At 42.2% G+C, this 6,205-nt stretch overlaps 1 long non-coding RNA gene across 1 annotated transcript; it reads left to right on the forward strand.

The window, feature by feature from the left end:
- The first annotated feature begins 4,744 nt into the window (after window positions 1-4,744).
- LOC142787050 (uncharacterized) lies at window positions 4,745-5,932 on the forward strand. The gene is made up of 2 exons (XR_012889233.1): window positions 4,745-5,318; window positions 5,697-5,932. It is a non-coding gene; the product is annotated as an uncharacterized LOC142787050 (long non-coding RNA).
- Window positions 5,933-6,205: the final 273 nt, after the last annotated feature.

The raw sequence follows: 6,205 nt of genomic DNA on the forward strand, positions 1-6,205 counted from the left end.
ATAATAATAATAATAATAATAATAATAATAATAATAATAATAATAATAATATAAATAATAATAATAATAATAATAATAATATTAATAATAATAATAATAATAATAATAATAATATAATCACAATACCAATAATAATATTATAGTAGTAGTAGTAGTAGTAGTAGTAGTAGTAGTAGTAGTAGTAGTAGCAGCAGCAGCAGTATTATTAGTAATAGCAGTAGTAGCATAGTACACTGTAGCTTTGCGGCTATAATGTTTCTCTGCTGAGCCCGAAAGCGCTGCTTTGATTCCTGGCCAGTGCGGCAGTATCTCAATGGAGGTGCAGGGCATGAAAAAAAAATGTCTACCTTTAGTGCCGGGCTAAAAAACACAGGGAATCGAAACTAATCTGACAGCTCTTACTATTGTGCAACTCGTAATCATATTTCGGGGCTGGCCCAAATAATACCACAAAAAAGTTGAACACTGTCTGAACTTCTGGGCCCGTAGACACATGATCACTAAGTTCCAAGTTCCAGCACGTAACGACGCCAGCACAGGGAAAGAAACATAAAAGAAAAACGCAGACCCGACCAGTCTTTCTCTTTGTACACTGATATTTTTTTTTTCTGGTTTGCAATTTTGAATCTATTTTGTTCTGGTGCTCGCAGAAAACAGACCTTACACCTAAAATTACACACAAGCTCTGACGTTCGTTTGATAAGTAAGCGTATTTGTTATCAGTAAGTGTAGTTGTTACTTGAAACGTGTTAATGACGAGCGTTACTACCAAAGCTCCAAAACTGTACCAGTACGCTATTTTATATGACTTTGGAGTCTTCGTGCATCTAATGACAAGTGCTACAAATACTAAAGTCCAACAAAAAGTTCAAGCTATACTAAATCTGGTTTTCTTTTTGTTGATTTTAACTTATTGCTTCTGTGACGAGCAGTATCATGAATGCAGTGCAGTGGGACACAAATCATAGAAAATACAACATAATGGCAAACGAAATATGCGCATATGTACACGCAGAGGTTACAAAACATCAAGGGGTATGTATGGAACCATTGATATCTTATATTCCATAAATCTTAGCGGTGTCATTTTCGTCAGTCCACGAGGTGAAGGAATTTTCCCAAACAACATGCCAAAATATAGCACGCTAAAACAATGAAAAATAATTGCTCGGAGAAAGGGAGAAAGTGGCCGGCAAGACGCCATATTTCCTGGTGGATGTGAACCAGGAGTTCAGTCAACAACAATATTTAACCATTCGGACATGCTATAAGCTCAACCTAGAACAAGTAGGAGAGGATGGGTGAAATTTCGCCCAGTATATAGTTTTCCGAAGTTGGCGTTACCCTCACCACCTCAAAGAGCTTTTGGAAGAAAGCTTTAGCTATTGGTTCGACATCGATTGTCAGCTAAAACTGGTCGTGAATGTTCGGTACGCTAACCGAACTCAGGGTGTCCTGGATTGACGGCGCCTATGCCTGATACATCCTCTAAATGAAGCTGTTTATTGTTCAACGGCACTAATACAGAGAAGGACACAGAGCAAGTGAAAGACGTACAGTATAAGTGTGCAGACATGGTGCTCTTCTGCTATATTTTTATTTCTTTCATTTTTTTCTTTCTAATAAAAAGAAAATGTAAAAAGGAAGAGGAGGGCATTGCTTCAAACGCCAGCCCAGAAACGGAAATTGAGGATCTTTAATTTATTATATCTCTTTTAAGCGTCGTCTGCGGGTGAGGGGAGCTTTTTTTGGAACAAATTTAATGGTCAGTGAATACACACTTCGTTTGAATATGAAACACGCATCTCCAAATCGGGCTGTAACTGCGTCGTTATGCTTGAGAATCCATCTCCCTATCAGAGTTTGTAATATTTTAGCACTTGGAACTTCAACCCTCCCTCAGCTATAGCTTCAACCTTACACCTTCTATAGTGTAAGTCCTTTTTTTCTTTTTGCCACCCTCCCTGAGGACGTTTGCCCGCATCAGCATTGACTTAAACGGTCTGTTACGAACGTCACTAGACTTAGGCGTTTTGGTACACTAAAGCTATTCGTATTTATGGTACGAATGAGCAGTGATCAGCTTAGCCAAATTCTCATAATCTACTATGGCCAAACTACAGTCACCCTCTCTCCTCCCCTAAACGAAAAAAAAAAGATCATGTAAGAAACGCTCTAGTAAGGCACCTTTGTAAAGAATGAATTACCAATCGTTCAAACAGATGCCAAACGTTGAACGAACAAAAAAACTATTCGTTCCGCCTCACATCACACATCGCGTAAGGTGACAATTCCATTACCTATAGCAATGCAGATCAGTGATTCTTCTTTAAGAAGATGGAAGTATAGCGTGTTATCCACATACGTAGTTCAGTTAAACATCGTTCAGGAGACGTTCCCCAATAATGCCGTAGTTGCGCGATTCTAAGCAGCACCTTCTTTTGGTATGTAACCTTCAAATGTGTGTGAGCGTCAGAATCAGGCTTGAACGTGAAGTCAGTGTCAAGTTTCTTTTGTTTTTTTTTGTTTTTTTTTTCATTTTTCGTATAGTGCAAGATTTCCCGCGCGTTAAAATATAAGCCGGGGGGGGGAGGGGGTTGGGAGGTAGAGTGATGAAAGTATGGTACTTTCCCATGGGCAACTGTACAAAATGTACTGGCCTACAACCAACTAGTGTGACGGAAGCATAGCTTACGGTTTCTAGGGAATCACCGATGTAGAGATACGGTGTTCACGAAGCGATGTAATCTCTTTCTTGACTTTGCCTGAGTGACCTTGCAAAGGAACTCGCTGAGCTCAGCGCGACCGTCGGTGCAGGCAGCTGCCTCCCGACTATGACTCAACTGAAGCGATGCCAATATGCTCGCCTGCACTTACCTAAGTCTTGGTTTCACACCAAGCAACGAGTACGTTACCTGGCACGCAGAGTGCCACGATTTCGACTGCTGCTAAATGTACAAGACACTGCAATGGCTGTTTTGAGAGAGCCCCCCAGTCAGTGTCAGAAAGGACGTCGCTGGGTCTTGTGTTGGCGGGCATTAGATGGGGATCACTGTTTTTATGGTTCAGCAATGATCATAATGATGTCTGTGGTTTATGCATCGAAACCATTCATGATGATGAGAGACGCCGTAGTGGAGGACTCTTGAAGTTTTGAACATCTGGTGTTCTGACATCGCAAAGTACATGGGGCTCTACCTTTTTGCCTCCACGGAAATGCGAACGCCGCAGCCGGGTTCGAAATCACGACTTTCGGGTCAAGAACCATTTGATAATATATTGGCTTACTGGCACTGCGAGAGTGGTAGTAGCGAGCGATTGGCCTTACAACTGCTGTTGTTGAGCATTTAAAGAGTAGCGCGCGAGATTCGAGACATTAGAGAAAACGCTGTGTTACTTAGTTTTTGTAAACTATCAGTAGACAAATGCTTACGGGGCAGTAAAAACGTTGGCTCTAGAACCTCTGTGAACTGTTTTCGCCTGTATGATACCTTTTACAACCATCTATTTAATAATTATAATTTAGGTGCATAATGTATGCTAGAGCTGCAGCTTTGTGAAAAAGCGTAAATTATGACACAGCGTAGTGACAATTCTGCAATGCACAAGCGTCGTGCATCAACGGCATCGCATCAACGTCATGTATACAGAAACTCCAATCTGAAGCTTTTTTTATTTCCGCTCATCGCATATTCCTCACGGAGAGAGAGAGAAACAACATTTATTAAGAGTCCGGCGATGACTAATCGGGGTGGGCTTGAACCCCGGCTTAGGCATCGGCCGCAAGCCCTTGGGCTCAGGCACCTTCCTCGGCTCGCTGGATGGCCAGTTCCTCACGAAGCAAGGAATTTTTTTATTGCATTGATTGATCAATTCACTGATTGATTGGTTGAGTGGCTGGTGTAATGATTGCTTTTTTGCTGACTGACTGATAAAGGATGTCATCTGACTGACTGATTGATTAGTTAATGGACTGCTAGATTGTTTGATTGATTGATTGATTGATTGATTGATTGATTGGTAAATTGATGTATTGCTCGACTGAGCACGTTTTGTTGTCATCCTTACCAATTTCAGACCTGATGCTTTTTTTCCTCCTTTTCACAGTGGCAAGTCAGTGCATGAAAGCTCAGGCTGATCTCTGTGCGTTTAATTTAAGTAATGACCTTTGCCTGGCAACGTCGGCTCAGGATCGAACAAATTTCATTTAAAGCTTTATTATTCACCTATTTGCCATCTTGTATATTTGAATTTTCGTCGCATGGTCTGAGCAACAATGGATGTTGCCCAGATCGGTATGGGTGTTGCGTGCTATGGTACTATATACAATTCTCATTCCAAACAATGTATCTTACTGGGTATATTTTCTTTCCTGCTTATTTACCGGAGAGCTGCTGTAATTAACGATCACCGAACGTTGCGGTTCTCTGCCGACTTACGAAAGCCGCACGGCTGAATCGTATTATTACTGTCCCGGAAACGAGCCGTACAATAAACGCAGCTCATCTGTTCATTCATACGTTATCGCACTGTTTACGGCAAGCACCGCGGCTGACGCATTCAGTTCAGGCATGGCGGCATTTTCGAAAGACAAATGACGTCACTCAATCGCCCGTGGTGCGGCACGTGCTAGCAGGGAGAAGGGAGTGGGGTCTCCTTCATAAATAATGCTTTCTCGCAGGGACCCCGGAAGCGGCACCTTGACAACATCCATTACGACGCTTACGACGGCTGAGTTGCGGTGTTTAATACAACATCTAATCACCGCTTGTGAATCAACATTTCCAATGTGTCTCTCTCTGCTAGACGTCAACAACAGAATCATAATATCTGAAGAGCAGCCATTAAGACGCATGTGCGTGCCAAGCCTTTCATGATTACGGCCGCCACGAGCTCGTCGTCTTTATAAATAAACATCACCCGCAGATCACCTTCCGTCTGCGATCAGCCGGCTGGGACGAGTGGATCGCGCAGAGAAACGACGTTGGCGCGCGTGGAACGTAGAAGGGTGCATATAGACCTTGGGAACCGTGCGAAATTCGCGCCCCCCTCAGAGACGATGGCGACATGTTTTCGATCGCCATCCTTGGAGACGGAGTCCCTGACGGAATACGGTAGCTGAATGCGCCATGAACTTAGATAAAAAAAACGCTGTTACGGACGCCACGTTGTTTTAATAGTTATACCTGTACACGCGGCATGGGAACACGCCGTAAATACTCTAGAGATCAAGACTTCACATGTGACAACGTCAACGACGGCAAAACTCGAGGCTCTGTGCAATGCACTGGAACTCATCAATTCGGAAGAAAAACCAGGTAAATGGGCTGTGTTTTCTGACATACTATAGATGCCCTTTAAACGTCAGGTCAAGCCAGTTCATATCCGAGATCTTGTCAGAGATATTTAGTGGATTAGATGTCGCAGGTAATTTGAAAGTAGTCAGAAACATGTACAGAAAGTGGCAGTTCTTTTACATGACAATCACAGAGAATTGAATTTAAATAAATCTGATCGCATGAATTAAAAAATTTAAAATATTATGTTATCTCAATCTCCGAGTTGTATCTGTCTTCACGGTATTTTTGTGCATTGTTATTTGATGGCCTCATTCTTGCTACTCTATGTGCTCTTATTCCTCAATGTGTAATTTATATCTGTTGAATTAATACCTGTGCTTTTATGCGGTAACCCAGGCCTGCCGTGGTGGTCTAGTGGCTAAGGTACTCGTCTGCTGACCCGCCGGTTGCGAGATCGAATTCCGACTGCTGCAATTTCAATGGAGGCGAATATGCTGTAGGCCCATGTGCCCAGATTCGGGTACACGTTAAATAACCCCAGGTGGTTGAAATTCCCGGAGCCCTCTACTACGGCGTCTCTCATAATCATGTAGTGTTTTTGGGACAATAAACCTCACATATCAATACTGTAACCCATATTTCTTATTTCAATCTGAATAAGGAGGTCTGATTGCAGTCCCTGACTTTGGGACCTTCTTATGTATATTATATCAACGTGCACCCTTTGTACTAATTCCAATAAAATTTACTTTGGCTCTTATTCTCACAAAAGTAAAGCCTTCAACTTCATCAAATATAACATGTTGAAATAACACTTCAAATGTGCAGAGCATTTTCAATGAAGGCGAAAACGATTGAGGCCCGTGCGCCTACATTTAGTGTCACTTCGAAGAACCCCAAGTGGT

This window comes from Rhipicephalus microplus, unplaced genomic scaffold (genome assembly GCF_043290135.1).
Source record: "Rhipicephalus microplus isolate Deutch F79 unplaced genomic scaffold, USDA_Rmic scaffold_42, whole genome shotgun sequence".
NCBI classification, from domain to species: domain Eukaryota; kingdom Metazoa; phylum Arthropoda; class Arachnida; order Ixodida; family Ixodidae; genus Rhipicephalus; species Rhipicephalus microplus.